Source organism: Giraffa tippelskirchi, chromosome 9 (genome assembly GCF_054371585.1).
Source record: "Giraffa tippelskirchi isolate mGirTip1 chromosome 9, T2T-mGirTip1v1.2.pri, whole genome shotgun sequence".
Classification (NCBI taxonomy): Eukaryota; Metazoa; Chordata; class Mammalia; order Artiodactyla; family Giraffidae; genus Giraffa; species Giraffa tippelskirchi.
This window is the reverse complement of record NC_137283.1, coordinates 17,967,497-17,989,167: the sequence shown is the minus strand read 5'-3', so window position 1 is coordinate 17,989,167 and position 21,671 is coordinate 17,967,497. Positions and strand designations below refer to the sequence as shown.

The following is a 21,671-nucleotide window of genomic DNA, read 5'->3' as shown; positions in this document are numbered from 1 at the left end:
TAGAGTGAGAGTAACATTCCCTAGTGGTATAGTTATCCTAGTGGTGTATTATCTTAGGGAACAAAGGTAAGGGAACTATTAGCATCTTCTTTGTAATCTAAAGAGAATATCGGAATTCTGGTTCACCAAGAAACAATACAGATAAAACATCACATCAGAGCCGAAGTATTAAATACAATATGTCCTTCGTGGTGCTGCCCTGAGATGCAGAGGAATGACTGTACGATGCCATTTTACATAAGAAATTTGATCATCCATAGGTTTTGGTAACTGTGGGAGTTCTGAAAACAATTTCCCGCAGATACTGAGGGATGAATATAAAACTTTATGGTTGACCTTTTTTAAAAAACTAAACATCTGTCCCAGTGTACACTCCTAGACTGTTTTCCAGTTACAGAGGTCAACTGCGCTTTTATGATGGTGATACCTGGTGTCTGAACTGTGGGAGCAGACAGCATCCCCAGAGGCAGGACAGCCTGACAACAGTGGCCTCCCGGCCAGGCGCACTCGCTTGCCTACAGCATCAGCTCGAAGTACTCCTCGCGGCCACACCCAACCTGAACTTGATTAAAGAAAATAAACCAAAACGTGGGGTGTTTTATAAAATGGTGGGGTGGAATTTCCCAAAATTCATTGTCTTGAAAAACAGCAAAGTATGACAGGCCTGTATACTAAAAACTACAAAATATTCCTGAGAGAAATTAAAGGAGACCGAAATAATTGAGAAATATGCATTGTGGATGGGACAGAAGATTCAATATTGTCAAGATGTCAGCTCTCCCTGATTTATGCTATAAATTCAATCCAATTCTACTCAAACTTTCAAGAGACTTCATATAGAAATTGGCAGGTTGATTCTAAAATTCATATGGAAATGCAAAGAATCTAGAACAGCTAAAACTCTGGAAGAGAACAAAGTCGGAGAGGTAGCTCCATCTGATTTTAAAAATTGTTGTAAAACTAAAGGGTGATATTGGCGTAAAGACAGATCAATAGAACCAAACAGAAAGTCCTTGAATAAACCCACACATGTATGGATGACTGATTTTTACAAAAGTATGAAGGTAAGGCAGTAGAGAAATGAGAGCCTTTTAAACAAACTATGCTAGCATGACAGTCATAGCCAAAAAGAAAAAATAACGCAAACTAAATTATAGGTGTAAACATAAAATTGAAAACTATAAAACTTCTAAAATACATAGGAGAAAATATCTTTGGCCTTAGCCTAGGCACATATTTCTTAAATACCACATAAAAGTACAATCTATGAAAGAACCAAATAGCAATTTGGACTTCACCAATATTAAAAACTTCTCTTCAAAAGACAGCATCAAGAGAATGAAAAGCCATAGCGCAGGAGAAAACTCTTTGCAAAGCATGTGTGTGGTAAAGGTCTTAGATCTAGAATTCAAAACTTTCAAGTGTTAGCAACAGGAAAACAAGCCAATAATAAAATGGGTAAAAGATATGAACAGATGTCACCAAGGAAGATATACAAATGGCAAATAACCCATGAAATCTGCTCAGTGTCACTAGTTATTACCAAATTATAAATGAAAAGAACAATGAGATTTTACTGCACACCTATTAGAAAGGCTAAAATTTAAGAAGACTGACCATACCGAGTGTCAGAGAAGGTCTAGAGGAACTGAAAGTCTCATAGTCTGCTAATTAGAATCTAAAATGATACTGCCACTTGAGAATATACTTTGGAAGTTTCTCAAAGAGTTAATTTTATACCTACTATATGGTCCAGCCACTTCTCTCCTGTGTGTGTGTGTGTGTGTGCGTGCGCGCGCGTGTGTGTGTGTGTGTGCGTGCGTGCACCCAGTCATGTCTGACTTTGCAACCCCATGGACTGTAGCCCACCAGCCTCCTCTGTCCATGAGATTTTCCAGGCAAGAATACTGGAGTGGCTTGCTGTTTCCTTCTCCAGGGAATCTTCCTAACCCAAGGATTGAACCCAAGTCCATCACGTCTCCTGCACTGATAAACAGATTCTTTACCACTAGTGCCACCTGAGAAGCCCCTCTTCTAGGTGTTCATGCAAAATCAAATGAACGTATGCCCTTATGAAGTCTTTTTTTTTTTTTTTTGCCCTTATGAAGTCTTATGTATGATGTTCATAAGGGCCTTATTTATAGTAGCCCCACACCGAAAACAACCCAAGTGTCCATGGATAAATGAATTGTTAAATAAATGCAGTACTTCCATACAATGGATACGACTCAGGATTAAAAAGCACTACACTGTTGAACTTTCAACAATATGGTTGAATCTCAAAATAATGATGCTGAATTAAAGAAGCTCAACATATCAGAGAACATATTATGATACTCTTTATATGAAGTTCTAGAAAACACAATTAATTCACAGTGACTAAACAACAGATCAGTGGTAGTTTGAAGATGGGGTTGGGTGCAGAGGGGTTAAGAGGACAGATTAAACATGGGTAACAAGGAAGCTTTCAGAGATCATGTGTGTGTTCATTATCTCGACTGTAGCAATGATTTCACCGGGCTGTATGTATCTGAACATCAAATTTTGCTCTTTAAATATGTGCAGTTTATTATTTACATCAATAAATGTATTTAAAGACCAAAAGGGTGAGGACCACTCTGGATGAATCTAAAGAAATATAACCAACTGTACTGCATGAACCTAGGGTGAAGTTTGAACTGGAGAAAAATCATATGAAACATTTTTTTTTTAATTGGGGAACTTGACATTGTATATTTGATGACACTATGGAATTACTGTCAAATTGCTTAAGTGTGGTAACAGTATTGTGGCTATACAGTAAAATACCCAATATTTTGGTGATTCACAAAGAGTCGGACACAACTGAGCAACTGATCTGAACAGAAAAAAAAAAATACAATGTATATGGCTTTGAAATTGTTTAGCAGAGAGAGAAAGAAAGTAAAAAACATTGTGGTGGGATCTCAGGACTGTACAGATGTTCTTCATCCTGTGTCTGAGTTTCTGAACATTTATAAGTTTTTTAAATTGGGGGAAAATATATGTAGTGTACGTGCTTACATTGTATCTGGATGAAAAAGAGGGAAAAGTTTCAGTCGATATAGTCCAAAAAAAAATTACTCAGACATTAAAAAAGAATGAAATTGGGTCATTTATAGAGCTGTGGATGGACCTAGAGTCTATCATACGGGTGAAGTAAGTCAGAAAAGCAGTAATCATATATTAATGCATATATGTGAAATCTAGGAAAATGGTACAGATGAACCTGTTTGCAGGTGATTACCAAGAGGGATTGGACAGTGGGGAGGTTAAAGAGAGAGAGGATATATGTATACATATAGCTGATTCACTTGATTGTACACCAGAAACTAACACAGCATTGTAAAGCAGTTATACTAAAGAAAAGAAAAAGTCAACAGAGAATCTGGAGAAACTGCTCTGGGGAGAGAGCTGGGTCTTGTGTGAGATAGCATGTACTATGAATGTTGTAGGGTTCTCAGTGGGTCTTTGGGGGTGTATGCTGCAAAAGGAGTTACAGAATGAGTTGCATTACAAATGTTCATGATTGCGTCAGAACTGAGATGCGTGTTACAGTTCTAAGTGATACACCAGATCTCAGGTTGGCCTCCCTAGGAGCACAGGTGCAAGCTTATTCGGGAGCATCAACACCAACCAGCAGAAGGAAAGAGGACCGGCCCGAGGGAGAGGTGGTGCCATGATGCAGACTCAGCAGGGTCTCAGTTGAAGGAGAAGGGGGTGAGCCTTAGGCAGCAGGAATCTCCTCAGACAAGGCAGTTCCCGCAGAGAGCCACCAGCTGAGAGCTGAATCCCCAGCATCTAGAGGAATAAATCGATTCCTATTGATCCTGAAAGGGGATCCCGCTACAGGACAGCGTGACATCCCTAACACCCTGTCCCCACCCTCTGGCTCTTGTATCCATTGTTCATACTTGTACAAGTCGCACAGGACTAGCTGTTCACAATGCTTGTCAAATGACTGGTGTATAATTATGCAATCACTTCTATACATCATGGTATACCTATTTCAAAATTTAAATTTTATATCAGAAATATAGATCAATGGAACAAAATAGAAAGCCCAGAGATAAATCCATGCACCTATGGACACCTTATCTTTGACAAAGGAGGCAAGAATATACAATGGAGAAAAGACAATCTCTTTAACAAGTGGTGCTGAGAAAACTGGTCAACCACTTGTAAAAGAATGAAACTAGAACACTTTCTAACACCATACACAAAAATAAACTCAAAATGGATTAAAGATCTAAATGTAAGACCAGAAACTATAAAACTCCTGGAGGAAAACATAGGCAAAACACTCTCCGACATAAACCACAGCAGGATCCTCTATGACCCACCTCCCAGAATATTGGAAATAAAAGCAAAAATAAACAAATGGGACCTAAAGCTTTTGCACAACAAAGGAAACTATATGCAAGGTGAAAAGACAGCCTTCAGAATGGGAGAAACTAATAACAAATGAAGCAATGGACAATTAATCTCACAAATATACAAGCAACTCCTGCAGCTCAATTCCAGAAAAATAAATGACCCAATCAAAAAGTGGGCCAAAGAACTAAACAGACACTTCTCCAAAGAAGACATACAGATGGCTAACAAACACATGAAAAGATGCTCAACATCACTCATTATCAGAGAAATGCAAATCAAAACCACAATGAGGTACCATTTCACGCCTGTCAGAATGGCTGCTATCCAAAAGACTACAAGCAATAAATGCTGGAGAGGGTGTGGAGAAAAGGGAACCCTCTTACATTGTTGGTGGGATGCAAACTAGTACAGCCACTATGGAGAACAGTGTGGAGATGCCTCAAAAAACTGGAAATAGAACTGCCATATGACCCAGCAATCCCACTGCTGGGCATACACACCGAGGAAACCAGAATTGAAAGAGACACATGTACCCCAATGTTCATCGCGGCACTGTTTATAATACCCAGGACATGGAAGCAGGCTAGATGCCCATCAGCAGATGAATGGATAAGGAAGCTGTGGTACATATACACAATGGAATATTACACAGCCATTAAAAAGAATACATTTGAATCAGTTCTAATGAGGTGGATGAAACTGGAGCCTATTGTACAGAGTGAAGTAAGCCAGAAAGAAAAACACCAATACAGTATACTAACATATATATATGGTATTTAGTCAATCAGTAAAGATAACCCCGTATGCGAGACATCAAGAGACACAGATAAATAGAACAGTATTATGGACTCTATGGGAGAGGGTGAGGGTGGGATGATATGGGAGAATGGCATGGAAGCATGTAAATTATCATATGTGAAACGAATCGCCAGTCCAGGTTCAATGCATGATACAGGGTGCTCAGAGCTGGTGCACCGGGATGACCTGGAGGGACAGGATGGGGAGGGAGGTGGAAGGGGGGTTCTGGAAGGGGAAAACATGTACACCCATGGTGGATTCATATCAATGTATGGCAAAACAAATGCAATATTGTAAAGTTAAAAAATAGATAAATAAACTAATTAAAAAAATAAAATAAATTTTATTCATGTCATGTCTTAACTCTCCTCAATTCATGTCATAAAATGGAGAATATAGGTTTTATTTTCCTTACCTGTTGTTAGCTGGAGAAAGTAGGCACTTTGTGAGGTTTAAGGGTAAAGACTGCAATACATTGTCACAAATGTCTTTACAAATGGCCTTGCCCAAATTCCACAACTATGAAGTGGAAGAGCAAAAATGAGAATTCAGGCTTCTGGATACCTGAGTCCAGTGACCTCATCTCTACACCCTTAATGTATTTCTTAGTCCTAATACTGACACAAGCAGCATCACTTTCCTGATCACAGGGCAGCTTGTCCTGAAACATCACTGGTGGGTATTAGCTCCACACTGAAGCTTTCTAGTGGAGGAACAAGTGGAATAGTCCACCCTGTAACACCCTGTAAGCCAAGCCTCCCCGAGTCCAGGAAGATGTATAACTGCTCAGTTCCTTACAGTTACAGCTATTTTCCAAGTCTGAACAGAGTCTCCTCTCCCCTGGCCAACTAATCCCCCCAGCTCCTTGACGGGCAGAGGTGTTTGCATATGAAGCCACCCCCAAGGCTGTCTCTCTCTCTTGGTCACTGGAGAATGAACCCCCTTTGGTCCTCCTCCTTGTATCCTTGGATCACCTTCCACAGGGTGCTAGATCTGGGCCTCATCCTCTAGTCTGTGTAGTCCACGTTTTACATCTGTTCTATACATCCATAAAAGGATTAGACCTTTCCCACTGCAGGGATGGTCTCCTTTCAGCCTGTCTCTCTATGGGTATTATGCACAAAGAGTCTCTTCCGGGAGAGGAATTGCCAAGTGTCCTTTATCCCACGTTCTGTATAAGCTAAGCCGCTAGAAGGTGGATGGAGGGAGACAGAGTACTGTCTCACCACACAAAGAAAAGCATACTGGGGTAGTCAATATTTACTTGCAAATCACAGAATTTCAATGTACCTTCCCAGTGAGGCTTAATCCCCCTCTCCTCCCCTACACCTCGTGTCTTTGGTCTACACTTGACTTTCTCCAATCAGTTAGTCATCATCTCATAAACACTTCGACAGAACCATCAGACACTGCAACCTGTTCATGCTTCAGACAATATCTACACTCCATTTATGTATTACTTATTTTTGTCTTTTTTCTGCCTGCTCAAGCACACTTTTATCATTGGGGCATCTGCCTTGGTGTAAGTCTGTGTACCTTTGGGGAAAAGATAGCAACACTGAATCCTCTTGACAAGCAGCTGGATTTGGCAAGGAGATTGGACACAGTTTCAATCGCATGCAGAGGGTGTTTGCTCATTATTCTTAGTAGGGAATATAGACTTAAATAGAAAACATACTTACACAAATATGCAATCTGTGGTCAAGAAGGGAATTTTCTGTCAGTTTCCTTTAGAAATACTTAGAGCTGTTTGCTTTTCTAAGCATTGGCAATTAAAGCCTTGGAGAATGAAAATTTAAACAGTTCTGTGATTTACTCTTTTATTAGATAGGCTTTTTAGTTGAATGTGAAAATCAGTGTAGTAAAATAAGCTGTAGAATCAAAAGAATTCAACTTACATCTTAGCTTTGTTCCTGATTACTGTGACCCTGCACAAGTCATATGAGCGCTCCGCTAACTCAGGATTTTAACTTAACATTCTCTGAATGTACTCACTCTAAGAACCAACTTCTACTCAAAATGTATTTATGGCTCAGAAAGAGAGTTTTACTCATTGGGATGCTTCTATTTGTACCTCACTTTAAAATTATCTTCTGGAATGTTACCCTTATTTATTTAGTTAAAAAATATTTTTGAGGTCATTTGTTACAGGTCTATTCCTGCCATCATAACCTTAAATTCCTGTAGGAGAGAAACTGTTGAGATAAATGGATCCATGATTATGTTGACAATCACTGATTGTAACATGCACTATGAATAATAATAATAATAATAATAATAAAACAGGCTGCTATGTGAGAGAATCATGGAAGGAGAAAATTCAAGTTGGTGGAGCAGCGGTGTGGCCATAGAAAATCTGTTCAAGAAAATACATGAAGTTAACCTCAAAGATGGGTTAGGAGTCATTTGGATGAACAACTCAGGCAAAATACCATTGTGGGCAGACGGACTGGTATGTATGGTTTATGCTAAGTCCCTTTGTTGGAAATAAGCTTGAAGCACCCAAGAAGCCAGCACAGATAAATCTTAGTCAAGAGACTAACCAAGAGGCTAGAATTGTAGCTGGTCCAGAGACTATAGGGCGGGGAAATCTCTGAAAGACAATTTAGAGGGGACCAGGTTGTCTGATTTTCAGTTTTAATAGAGATCACCTTGGTTACTCTGGAGAGTACTGCTTAGAGGGAGGCAAGAAATGGAAGAAATGAAACCAGTCGGGATGCTACAACAGCACCCTAGGAACAGCGTCCAGGTGCATCATTATCTTCACCATCACCATCATCTTCATCAACCATGAACAGCTGCCACCTGAGAACTTACAGAGAGCACCCTCTGCTCTGTGTGCTTAAGTGTGTTAATTGGTTAATCATATTTAAGGCAAGGGTTGGGGCAGTGGGAAGAGAATAGATTCCATAAGTATTTTACAGATGATACTAGCTAACGGAGTAATAGACTACAGATAAAGGGAAAATGTGAAGGAAGAGCAAGTTTTTAAGAATGACTCTTAAAAGTCCCAATTTGTGCAACCAAGTAGATGGAAGTTACAGTCCTGAGATAAAGAATATTAGTACTATCTATGTACATATTTATATCTATCTACCTACCTATATACATACATACACAATAAGAGAATACTGCTCAGCTATAAAAGAGAAGGAAATAATGTTATTTACAGCAACATGGATGAACCTAGAGATTATCATACTAAGTGATGTAAGCCAGAAAAAGACAAATACCATATGATATCATTTACACGTGGAATCTAAAATACAACACAAACGAGCTTATCTGCAAAACAGAAACAGACTCACAGACATAGAGAGCAGGCTTGTGGTTACCAAGGGAGAGGATGAGTGGGGAAGGGATGGATTTGGGGTTTGGGGTTAGCAGATGTAAACTACTCTATATAGAATGGATAAACAGCAAGGTCCTACTGTTCAGCACAGGGAACTACATTCAGTATCCTGCAGTGAACCATAATGGAAAAGAACATAAAGAACCCCTTTGTTGTATAGCATAAATTTGTACAACACTGTAAATCAACGACACTTTAGTAAATTTAAAAAAGAGTTTAATTACAAAGCCAGATTTTACAAGAAAATCTCCATTTCAACATGGTTTGAGATGCTGATTTGATTGTCACAGCAACCCTATGAAGTTGATGAAGATGATAAGCCTTGCATTAAAGATGATAAATATGTACCTGTACATAACTGAGAATAACCTTTACAGAAACTTCAGGGCACTCTGCTCTGTGGGCCTGGATTCTATGCAGATAGTACTCCCATGCCATGAAGACCTTTCATGCTTTATCTTTCTCCCATAAATAATGTATGGTGATTTCATAAGTCAAGATGGAATAGAAACTTTGCCATTAAAATTATTTTTTAAGACTCATTCATGCATTTTTCTTAGTTTATATCAAAGTTTGACATGGTTTCAACAGTCAGATGAAACAATAGACCTCTTTTTTTCATAAGTTATAATGGCTCTATACATGAGCCTGGGCATTTTCTGTTGAGAGACAGAATTTACTTGCATGCTTGTCATTTAACCATTTTGTGGATCTCTTTAGCACTTTCTAGAGAAAGTAGGCTTATTTTCTTAAGAAGGGAAGATTGAGAATTCCAAGTAGGAATAAATGCAGGGTAGAAGCTTGGAAAGAGAATCTTAACCATAGATGCAAATGATGGTGAAGGATTAGCTTTGGGTGACTGGGATTAGATTAGGATACGAGCTCCTGAAGGCTGGAGGAGATGAAGCTGGCATAAATTTCTGGGGCCTTGCACTCCAGAAGAGAGGCAGGGTTGAAATGTGCTGATATCAATTGAAAGCCTTTGCAAGTATTTTTAGCCAGGTCACCCTTGCTTGGAAAAGGGAGAACACATTTATTTTTTTAAGAGAGCTCAAAGCTGCTCTGGGTTTGTATAGTGTTGGTGTGACTTAGGATGATACTAACTTGCGGTTTGCATAAAAGGAGGTAAAATATTAAGAAAGTGATTCCTTGGATTTTCCCTTACTTTCCTTTCTTCCCAATCCAGTCCATCCACATGTTCTTTTATTTTTTCTTCTCAGTGTAGCTCTCATCTGTCCCCTTCAGCCCCCACCCCACCCCGATCACTATTATCCTAATCTGAGCCATCCCAGTTTCTAAAGGCGAATTTTTTAAGGGATACTTATTGATGATTCAGAAAAACTCCAGGAGGGATCTGAATTGAACAAACAGAATGCATATACATTAGTAGTTAAGTCAAAGTCAGCATTTTTTGGTGAAAAAAAAAAAATCAAAACTCAATGCCTGAATACTTCATTGTGTTGTCATGGCAACCATTTCATTTTTCTATTGTGAGAAGACAATTGGGTGCTGACCTAAGCGTTAGCCTATGCTTTTTGAAAGAAAAGCTCCCATCCTTCCAGAAGGGCAGGTTTGTTGATTTTTAGTGTTGCTTCAGGCTCTAAAAGGGTCACTCTTGATAGTTATGCTTTCTTGTCTAGTGAATACATGATGGCGGTAAAGAGGTTAAGTACTAGCCCCCCAGGACAACACAGTCCATCCTTCCCCTTGGCCAAAGGAGAAGAACCCCTTTTACAGGGAAGCCACAGGAACACTGCACGCTTACTTCTGTCTGTCAGGTACCCTTCTGAGTCTGTCCTCTGGGATAACCCAGAGACAAAGCCAAAGACCACAAATAGAACCTCTTATCTTTGTGTCCCCCATATTTCCTTCCTTTCCAGTATCAATGATGCCCCTTGAATTTGCCACCCACAGTGCTAGGTACTGGGGATACTACAGTAAGCTAAGCAGATGCTTCCTGGTGGCAGAAATAGATGCTAATCACACACACACACACACACACACACACACACACACACACACACACACACACACACACACACACACACACACACACACACACACACACACACACACACACACACACACACACACACACACACACACAGTGTTTAAATGTGAATTACTGAGATTGCTTTGGGAGCCTGTAACAGGATGGAAAGACCTAGTCTTGGCTAGAAGAGTCTTGGATGAGGAGGTGATGCTTGAGTGGTGAGCTGAAGAATGGACAGATGAGGGAGGTGGTGCGGGAAACGCTGCAGGGAAAGGGAACCATGCCCATGCATGCAAAGGCCCTGTGGCGGGAGAAGGGCCTCGCTGTTGGCTCAGTGGTGAAGAATCCACCTTCAATGGAGGAGACCTGGGTTCAATCCCTGGGTCAGGATGATGCCCTAGAGAAGGAAATGGCAGCCCACTCTAGTGTTTTTGCCTGGGAAATCCCACGGACAGAGGAGCCTGGTGGGCTCCAGCCCATGGGGTGGCAGAGTTGGACATGACTGAGCGACGGACACTCACACACTCTGGCAGGAGAGAGCAGGGCCGATTCAGGGAAATGAAAGAGGCCAGTGTGGCTGGGGGTATATGATGAACTGTGACATGGGGATGAGTGAGTGGCTTTGATTTAGGCTTGGGTTTGTCAAATGAGTGAAGACCATCTCATCAACCATATATGCAATTTGTTCCCTGTACCAGGCATGAGGATGCCAAGATAAATTAAAACATGGTCCCTGCCTTGAATTGCTCACTTTTGAACGCTCTCTCCCCTCCCTGACATGCACAAAGTATTCTGGTTCTGTTCCTAGCATAGGGGACAATTTATCTGTGCTTTATATGTTCTGTTTATTAGCTTTGACTGCTTTGACTGGATCAGAGGAGTGCCTCTAGTTACAGGACTGGGGAAGAGAGGAACTCAATGCAACTGCTAGAGGAAAAATTATATGGAAAGATGGGAAGAAATGCAGCCGTTTGGAGCCAAACAGCCTCTGGATGTGGTTACACCATCCAGTGCACATAAACTGTACCAGGGTGGCACTTAGACCATGGGTTCAGGGTTTAAGAGGTAAGACCACTTATAAGTCTTCTCCTCTGCCACAGCTCTGGGAGTGAGCCCAGCATGAGCTCCCGGTGCATCACTATCCAGGCTTGGAAATGCTAAGTGAACTACTTGAGAACCTGCAGTAGTTAGTAAGTGGCAGATCCTACCTCCAGACATCGAACTTTTGACTCCAGTGAGTGCACTTGTCATATGTTTCGCTGCTCTCGGCTGCACAGTATATATGTCCTAGATTGTACTCACTCATCTGTCCAGCTGCTATGAACTGAGTACTTTTATGTTCCAGGAGCTCTGTAAAGTAGGTCAAAATATATGAGGATAGTCATTGAGGATAGTCTATTGAGGGGATACTTATTTATTAAATAGACACTCAAGTGAATAATCCTAATTTGTGATTGATGTGATGAAGGGCAACAGTATGTTCTGTGAGCAGGCAAAAGAGGAAGGGCATAGTTTCCATTTGAGGGTCAGAGAAGCCCTCCTCGAGACCCGAAAGGCAGATAGGAGGGAGCCAGGAAAAGGTGAGAGGGAACGGCATGTGAAGCAGAGGGAGCAGCATGTGAAGAAGTCTTGAGGATGGACAGCGTACTGCGTATCTGAAGGACTTAGATAAGGTGAGAGGAGGTGGGAGGAGGGCCCTGCAGAGCTCCTGGGGCCATGTGAAGGACTGTCTCTTCATCCAAAGTGTCATGGGAGGTTGACTTAATGCAGTAAGACAGCTGGAGCCCCCAACACTATTGGCCTCAGCATTGAGTTTTAAAGAGGAATGGGACCTGCAAAAATCCCTCTTAGGTCTGCTAAGAAGTGTTAGGGCTTAGTTAGTGAGTGCTTAGGTCTGCTAAGGTTTAGAGGGCAGATTCAGGCGGTAGAGACGGAGGCAAGACTCCAGGCCCTCGGGAGTGAGTGGGTAAGAAACGGTACTTTTGAGATCCATGATCCAGGACCTCAGGAACAACAGGAAAGGAAAATGGATCTGGTGACAATAAGATCAAACCATGAACCAGTCGGCCACTACTCTTCAGCCTTCCTCACTCCCTCTTGTTCCGTTTCTTCCTGCAGGATGAGTGTTATTTCTCTGCCCCCATCTCAGAGCCCTCACCATTCCAGTAAAGGGCACAGGCTGAACAACCTTTTATCTACAATTTTCTGAGCAGTTGGCTTGTATTTATTTTCTCCTGTTGGATTTAAACTAAACCTCAGCTGAGGTCCTCGCTGAGGAGTTTAGAGCACAGGTTACCCCTGGGTGGGCAATTCTGGCCCTGAGGTCTAGCTGTTAGCCGCTCTGCCCATCAGCCGTGGCCACCGTTGGCTGTGGGGGTCCCACAGCACACAGTGGGTCCCACTGAGCCAGGAGAGGAGTTGAGGAGCCTGTCCCTGTCCACACCCACAGTGCTGCACCAGGGACAGTGGAAAAGCAGGGAAGCAAAAATGATACATAGAAAAGTATGAGCTAATGCAAGGAGAAGGGCGAATCTGAAGGGAAGGAAGGGAGCTACCACAGGTCAGCAGTAAGATGGGGAAGGTACAGTCTAGAGAGGACAGAGGAAGACAGACAAAACTAACAGCCAGAACTAAGAGGAGGAAAGGCAGCTGGATGGTGATCAAAACCTGCCAAAGTTCATCAGAAAGTCATTGCCAATGTCTTTGAAAGCAGATAAGACCCCTCTTTTTATAAGGATCTGACACTGTCTTCCTGTCAGTGACACTCCAGTCCAGTTTCAATGAACACTTTATAAGCCCAACTTAAAACACGTGAAATATTCCCAAGAGATGCCAAAACTGTCTCTCTCTTTCAGCCATTAATTCAGCACCAGTATTTTCATTGGATTCGTGTCTTTTTTATGTTCACAAGAACTCGAAAGATGACTTGAAAAGTTGGCAAGATGAGACAGCTTTGCACTTCTATAAGTGGAATATTTCAAATGAAAGCTTTAGAAATGGAATACATTAAGTTCAGATGTTTCTTTTTAATGCCCTGGTTTACTTGCAGAGTGATACAGAACATCATCGTATGTTACCTAATGTGTTCCCCAGTGAGGTACATGTCAGTATTTTCATATTATAAGACAGGATCTGACACTGCCTCCTACAAAATGCTGTTAGGTTCAGTCTTGAAGAATAAGGCCAAGGATTCCTGGGGAGCCAGGAAATCTGGCAGAAGTGTGTCTCTGCAGGCTGACAGCAGGGTGGGGGAGGGTGAAAGGGTTCACCTTTGTATGTTAAATCACAACAAGGTGGGGACCTAACATTTGTGGGGCTCTTGAACCAGCAGGTATGGTAAATAACCTTCTAGATAATACAACAGAACAGACAGTGCCAGTGTTGGCTATATAAAAGTGTGAAACTCTTGCCTGTAGCTGGAGGAGGAAAAAAGCTTGAAATCAAAATTGAGGGATTGCAGGGCTGGTGATGGGGGGAAAAAGTCCTGCGTATCATTGTGTGTAGGCTGTGCTCATAGGTGCCCAGCAAAATCAGAAGTGACTGCCTGGAAGAATTAGCTATGAGGACGGCCTACAGCTCGTTAGGATGACATGGGGAGTGAAACCCTGAACTTCCCAAGGATGTGGTCAACTGGAATAACAGCATCTCTCTGATGACGTGACACAGGGATAGCATTAGGCTTTTGATCAGGAGAGCAAAGAACTAAGATGTAGGTGACTTCAAGCATGACATAATCACTTATTTCATGCTCTAGAAACTGATTTGCATTCACCTGGAGTGTGTGTCCTTATGTCCCTCCAAAGAAATAATGTGATTATGTGTCGACTTAACATCATGTCTGCCTGGAGATACTAAATGAGAAAAACAAAACAGTCAAACAAGGTCTTGTCCAATAATCATCCAGTCGCCTCCATTATTTATAATTTCCTGCCATACACCTGTCCACAGAGTGTGTCCCAAAATATCTGGAATGTGTGTCCGTATTCTTTTATAGATATTGCCTGTCAATTCTTTATAAATTGCCTATTCAAAGATAACAGGTTTGAATAGAACAGCATGAAAATTATCTGCCAAAGATGGAGCCATGTACTCTAATAAAGACTTTCATTTTTTGTGCATGCTACCAGGCAGTATACTATCTTTTAATCTTCCAAATGGTCAGAAGGTCTCTATGGTAGTGGTAGAATGAGAGTTTTTATATCAGACACTCTGGTAACAAATTTCTTGGGTTTGAATTTTGACTGACTTGTTAGAGGTGAAGTAGTTTGCCCAGTCACCAACCAACAATCCAAAGCCGGGTTTGAAATCACTTCTAACAAGAAAGAGCTTGTTTTCCTATTACACCATCCCTCCAGAAGATGTGAGTATCTTTTCCCCATAAACATAGTATTTTTCCTCATCATTATACTGAATCCTTTGATCTTCATGCATTATTTCAGCACTGCGCAAAAGCCTTCAGCATGTTGACCCTCGGGACAACTGAGGAAGTCTTACTGAAAACACCCTGTCTCATTTCCAGCCATGTGTCATTATTATTTCTCACCAATATGGTGACTCTAATTAGGAACCAAGGGGTCCAGGTGGCGAGGATCAAAAACACTGGTCTGAACTGCTAAGAACTTGCATTTCAATTTAGACACATGGGTGTTCCCAACATTCGTCAGATAATAATATACCCTTCATCTCTATTCTGCCTACATCAGACACAGTTTTCATTTTTGTTGTACAGACTTTGGGGTGTCATGAGAACTACGAAACTTCTCCCATCCTACCAAAGACTCTATGAAAGCCTCCTTGTCCCAATTTTCAGTGGTCCCCTGGGAATGCACTTAATTGGTTATTTCTCATAATAGTCAAGGATAGGATAGGGGTTTGAACAGACTTTCAAACAAAATAGAAGCAGACTTAATGAGACATTTTTCCCTAAAATAGGTTGTTATTCAGTGGATTCCATAAGAAAGATGATCATTTCAAAGTGTATTAATACTAATATGAAAGAGAACAACATAGAAAACAAGTCATTTTATGTTATAGCTAATAAATCAATCACTGATACTGACAGCCTTGGCTGAGTGGTTTCTACATGCTAGGCACCCTCCTGTGTATTTCAAAATGGCCCACAAATTCGATCCCAACGACCTTACAAGGTAGCTAGCATTATGGCCTCAACTCCAGAAATAAAGAGCTAGAGGCCCACACGTGATAGCAGAATGACGACGATGATGATGATGATGACGATGATGATGATAACTAACAGACTGCAGATAATCGCTTCCCTTAGAGCAATCCTTCATGAACGCCAACGCTATTTCTAATACCCAATACCTGCTTCACGTGTAGAAGTTATTGTGCAACCAGAATTTAGTTAATTGCAGGCAGAGAGTTTATTATCCAGTCAGCTCTGCTATAATGCGACATGCATTCTTACAAGTCACCATGCTATGCAAAATCGCGCAATAACAGTACTCGATCTATGGGGGAAATTGGGTTATAGGGACACTTCAAGTACAAGGAGACTTTGGACTGAACATCACATGCAAAACAGGGTATCAGAGGTGAAATAGGTGAGCAAAGGACATGCCCAGGGGAAAAGCAGGCAAGGCCAAGTATACACTGTGAGTAAAAGGACTGGTGGGCAGTGTCGACACTTTACATATCTGATTCTAGACTTTGTTCCTTCTGCCCCTAGAATGTGGTTCCCTGACTGCAGAAAGAATGCTCTGTCACTGTCACAGTGGTCTGTGTGGCTGCTTAGTAGTGGCCAACCACTGTCCACCACTGTGGATACCTCTGTATCCATGGGTTTCACATCCATGGATTCAGCAAACTGAAGGTGAGAAATATTTGGAAAAAAAAATTTCCAGAAAGCTCCAAAAAGCAAATTTTCAGCATGTTGGCAATTATCTACATAGCATTTACATGGTATTTATGACTATTTACATAGCATTTTGGCTTCCCAGGTGGCACAGTGGTAAAGAATCTACCTGTCAATGTAGGAGATCCAAGAGACACAGGTTCTTTCTCTGGGTCAGGAAGATCCCCTGGAGAAGGAAATGGCAACCCACTCCAGTATTCTTGCCTGGAAAATCTCATGGACAGAGGAGCCTGGTGGGCTACAATCTATGGGTTGCAAAGAGTCAGACATGACTGAGCAGCAGGTGTGGCATGGCACATGGCATTTACATTGCATCAGGTACTATAATTAATCTAGAGATGATTTACAGAGTAAATCATATGAGGATACAAATATGTAAATACTGCATCATTTTATATAAGGGACCTGGGCATCCTCAGATTTTCGTATCCTCAGGGGGTCTTGGAATCAATCCCTCATGGATACTGAGGGTGACTAATCTCACTGAAAATGCCAGTGATAAGTGGATGATGTACCAACACTGGAAAAGAAAAGTCTCTGTCGCATAGCCTATCTGGAAAATACAGCTACCAGTGAATTTATAGCATGTGGTCGTTAACAACTTGCCCTGGAATCTCTCAAAACAGTCTTCAATTAAACTGATTCTGAAACTTTGACGGAAGAGTTGGCAACTTCCAAAGTTTGTTCAGGAGCAATCTAGACTTTTTGAATTTCTTAGTATGTTAGCAGGCAATACTTACAGAAGGAAAACTCCATTAACCCTCAGTGCTACATCTATTTATAAAGCAACAATGACATCTCATGGTGCTTTGCAGTCACATTTATGTGACAATGACCTTTTAGACCAAGATGAGAAAATGCACAGGGCAGATTTAGCTGGGCTTTGCCTGGCCCCGTATTCAGCACACAGCTGTGTCTCTAATAGTGTACTTGCTGGTACATGTCAATCAGACAGGACATGAATACGCCTGGCTTTTTAGACCCTACATTCTAGTTAATTACTCAGATGTACATTAAAAGTTTAAAATATATGACAGCAAATACTAAGGAAGACTTATCTTAAGGTCTACACACCAATATCCTGATATAAATATCCGGCAGAATATAAATATTAGCAGCTCACATTTCACGTATATGTGTTTCCCAGGCATTGTCCTAAGCACTTTCCATATATTAAATGAGTTAGGTCATCAGAGTCAGCATTTGAACCCTAAACTATTGTTATCTTCAGTTTGCAAGTGAGGAAATTGAAAGCCAGAGGTTCTGTTTATCAGACTTTAAGAAAACTACCTGGTAGAGTAACGTGCAAAACACCACCTAACCTGGAACCCTTTGCCTGCATTTTCCTTAGTTGTACAAGCTGGGTTACACATGGTGGTTGGGAGGAAAGCCACATTCAACCAAGGAAAAGAAACTGGATTCTGGAAATGTATTGAAGTTGATAATAAAATTCAGGCTTAAGTATCCGAACACTGCAAGGCAAGGAGCATCCTTCCTACAAGCTCAGGCCATCAAGGATGGACCATGGTGAGGTGATGAGCCTCAGACAGCCAGATGGGACAAGGGTGGTCTGGGTTTGGGGGGTGGAGGGGAGGGGCTGACCCCAATAAAGCTGTATGTGCCAGAACCCCTATGTGCTGATAAGAGAGACCAAAATCGACAACTAACACCTTTACATCTCTCAAGAAATTATAAGGAAAATAAAGCAAAATGGTATAAAATATCCAAAATCAAACAGGGTAATTCTACAATCCACATTGCTCATTTGACAATAAGCATTGGATAAACCAGGAATAGCCTTGAGACTAAAAATTAAATATGTTGTAATCTGCCACAGATTACCACGCTGAGCTCCCTGCATCATACGGCAACTTCCCACTAGCTACCCATTTTACATATGGTAATGTTTATGTTTCACTGCTGATCTTTCAATTCATCCCACCCTCTCTCCTACCCCACAAGTCTATTCTCTATGTCTGCATCTCTATTCCTATCCTGCAAATAGGCTCATCAGTACAATCTTTCTAGATTCCATAAATATGTATTAATATATGATATTTGTTTGTTTTTTTTCCTAACTAACTTCACTCTGTATATAAGAGATTCTAGATTCATCCACCTCACTCAAGTGGGGAGTGAGGGGCGGGGGGAGGTTCAAGAGAGAGGGGACATATATGTACTTATGATTGATTCACATAGTTGTATGGCAGAAGCCAACACAATATATGGAAAGCAATTATCCTCTAATTAAAAATAAATTAAAAATTAAATGTTGTAAATTGCAAAAAAAAAAAAAAAAAAAGTACTAAAAGGGCTGCTAGGGCTGCTCTGCTCTGCTAAAACTCAGAGTCCAAAAGCAAGTATCCCACCAAAGGCCAAGAAGAGAGCAACTGAGTTCCCTTCCTGGGGCTGAGCTGGATTGTATCCCCATGAACAAGTACCTCTGGGTTCTCTGCAGACCAGGGTCTTCCTGTCTTTCTACCTATGTAACTTATTTAAAAATCCTTTCATAGTACTTACTACATGCTAGGTCCTATCCTACTTTACAAATACTCATTTAATCACCACAACAACATCATGAGGTGGGGGAGCTCATGTTATCATACCCATTTACAGATGTGGAAGCAGAGGCAGACAGAGGCGAAGTAATCTGTCCCAGGTCACAAAGCGAGTAAACAGGAATTGAACTCAGATTAGCTCTGAAGTCTTCATTCCTAACCACTCTGCAACATAAAGGATTTAGGGACATAGAAATTTGGTCAATGATGTTCCTGTTGGTTTTCACAGATTCCTGAAATGTCACCCGAAATTACAAAACTGTCAAAACAAGTATCAAAGTCTTGATAGATTCTAGCTTGAAAAGAACAAAATTACAGACTCCATAAAATAAGCAACATTGCTACTAGAGTCCTAAATGACTAAGTAGTCTCTCTTGAGAAAAAGCATGTATGTATACACATACTGGCACAAATATTTACATATATATATAAGTATACAAGTTATGTGTATAAATCAAAAACTCAAGAAACTACAGATGGTTTCTTCAACTGCAAAATTTGCTTTTGAGTGGAGAAATAGAAGAAAAGCTTAAGATCCCATGGGTCAGTTTATATCCCTTTCTTTCTTGGACTGGCTAATCCATGGTTTGCAAAGCCCTCATTAGGAGGATGACGCCAGTGACCATGGGGGACGAAGTGACAGTGCCTAAGTTCATAAACCTCTGTTTCAGGGTAAGACTTTCTTGGACAGGGTGGGCAGCAGGGTAGAATGGAGATGAAAGTCTAAAGGTATTCTGATAGGGAAAGGTGAGCTTTAAAAATATGGTCTAGTTCACAACCAAAAGGATCATTAATTCAACATTGTTTTGTCTTTATATTTTACATTTATTATGCATTATACAGTTAGCGGCTGCCAGCTCCTGTAAAGCATTCAGAAACATGCACATTCAAATTAATGTTTGCTGGAAAACAGTTTTCCTTCCAGATGAAAAACAAAGTCTCTCTTAATTTCTTCTCCAGAGACCCAGATTAAAGAACTAAGGTCAGAAATGGCCAGGCAGCTAATAGATCTGATGGCAATCCCTGTATATTTAGAGAAAGGCTGTCTGACCCCTGAGTCATCAGTAGGAAAAAGGTGCCCCTTATACAAACACGTGAGCTCATCCACTGTGTGTTTCTTAAGTGCCTACTGTTTGCCAGCACTGCAGACACAATGACACCACCACACAACATCACTGCCTTCACTGAACTTGTGGCTCAGTCTGGGAGATGGGCGGTCAGACGATCAGGTTAGTGGGTAGAGGATTACAGACAGAGAGCAATGGCCTAAAAACAACAGTGTTTTGAGGGCCTGTATGTAGAAGAGGGCAGCAGAGGATAAGATGGTTAGATAGCATCACCGACTCAATGGACATGAACTTGAATAAACCCCAGGAGATAGTGAAGGACAGGGAAGCCTGGCGTGCTGCAGTCCATGGGGTTGCAAAGAGTTGGAAATGACTTAGTGACTGAACAACAAACGTTGGTAAAGAAGCTGGCTGAGAGTTAAGGTCATGGGGGAGGCAGGCTGGAATGGATGTTCTAAAATGTAGAGGGACATTCCACACAGAAGGAAACAATAATAAATAAAAGTCACACACGTGCATGTAGAAGAGTCTGTGGTTGAATAAGCATAGCATCTTCAAGAACTGAAAGAATGGCCATGTGGATGAAATCCTAGGGAGAGAGGTAGGGAGAGAGGTGAGGAGAGTGGTGGACCATTAGTCTGAAAAACCAGACAAGGGGAAAGACCACGTGGGCCCTTGTAAAACCCATTAAAGATGGGGATTTTATCCTCAGACATATAGGAAACTTTTCCTCCACCGTTGTGGAAAACCATGATCAAATGCATTGTCAAAAGGCTAGGTTTTCCACTGATGTCAAAGGCTATGAGAAATGGTCACTTGAACTTTTCTTTTTAAATGTACTTGAAATGTACTTATTTATTTACCTACCTATTCTTTACCTGTTTATTTACTTATTCATTTATTTTCAGCTTTACCGAGGTTATCACTGATGAATACACATTGCATATATTTAGGTTATATAACATTTTTTTTTAAGAGGTACAGTGTGATGATGTAATATACATATGTAGATATTGTGACGTGATTTCCACAATCAAGTTAAGGAACACACCCATCACCTCACAGTGAGTCTAGGCTTTAGAAGTCATGAAAACCACAGACACATCTAAGTGAATGGTGGGCTATGAATCATGACAAGACACTTCATAAATGCAAACGGACCAAATCAAGCTGTCTGTAGCTTTCCCCTTACTGATCTTACCGTGCCCCACCTGCTTCAACCCTCATCTTTTCCACTTTAGGCAAGACGATGATTTAACACAGTGAAGAATGAGTGAATGGGTGGCTCTGTTGATTTCCCAAGAAGCAAAAGAATACAAGGACAGCTACGGGTACCATCTGAACTACACATAACACATGGCAGGGTGAGGTTGTGTAGCCCCTTAGCAACTGTATAAGCCAACATCACTAGGTCTTGGTCCCTTGCCCATTGATGCTTTATAAACCAGAATGAAGCAAGAAGGGCTTACTTTCCAAGAAAACTCAGCTCACTACTCTGTAGGCATGATGAAGGTGAACCCTTTCAAAAAAAAAAAATAAGAATACAGAAAGACACATATATCGACATAATGACTTTTTCAAATAAGGTCCCAGGGTATCTGTGCAGTAAGAGATCATGTAATGTTAATTGTTT

General features: G+C 41.0%; 2 protein-coding genes across 9 annotated transcripts in view; one reads left to right on the top strand and one right to left on the bottom strand.

Moving 5' to 3' along the window:
- The window catches only part of LOC145521035 (uncharacterized), a 520,776-nt gene that overhangs the window by 48,882 nt on the left and 450,223 nt on the right, over positions 1-21,671 (bottom strand). The gene's annotated exons all lie outside the window — the stretch shown is intronic.
- Positions 1-21,671, top strand: part of GRM7 (glutamate metabotropic receptor 7) — an 896,695-nt gene that overhangs the window by 819,760 nt on the left and 55,264 nt on the right. The gene's annotated exons all lie outside the window — the stretch shown is intronic.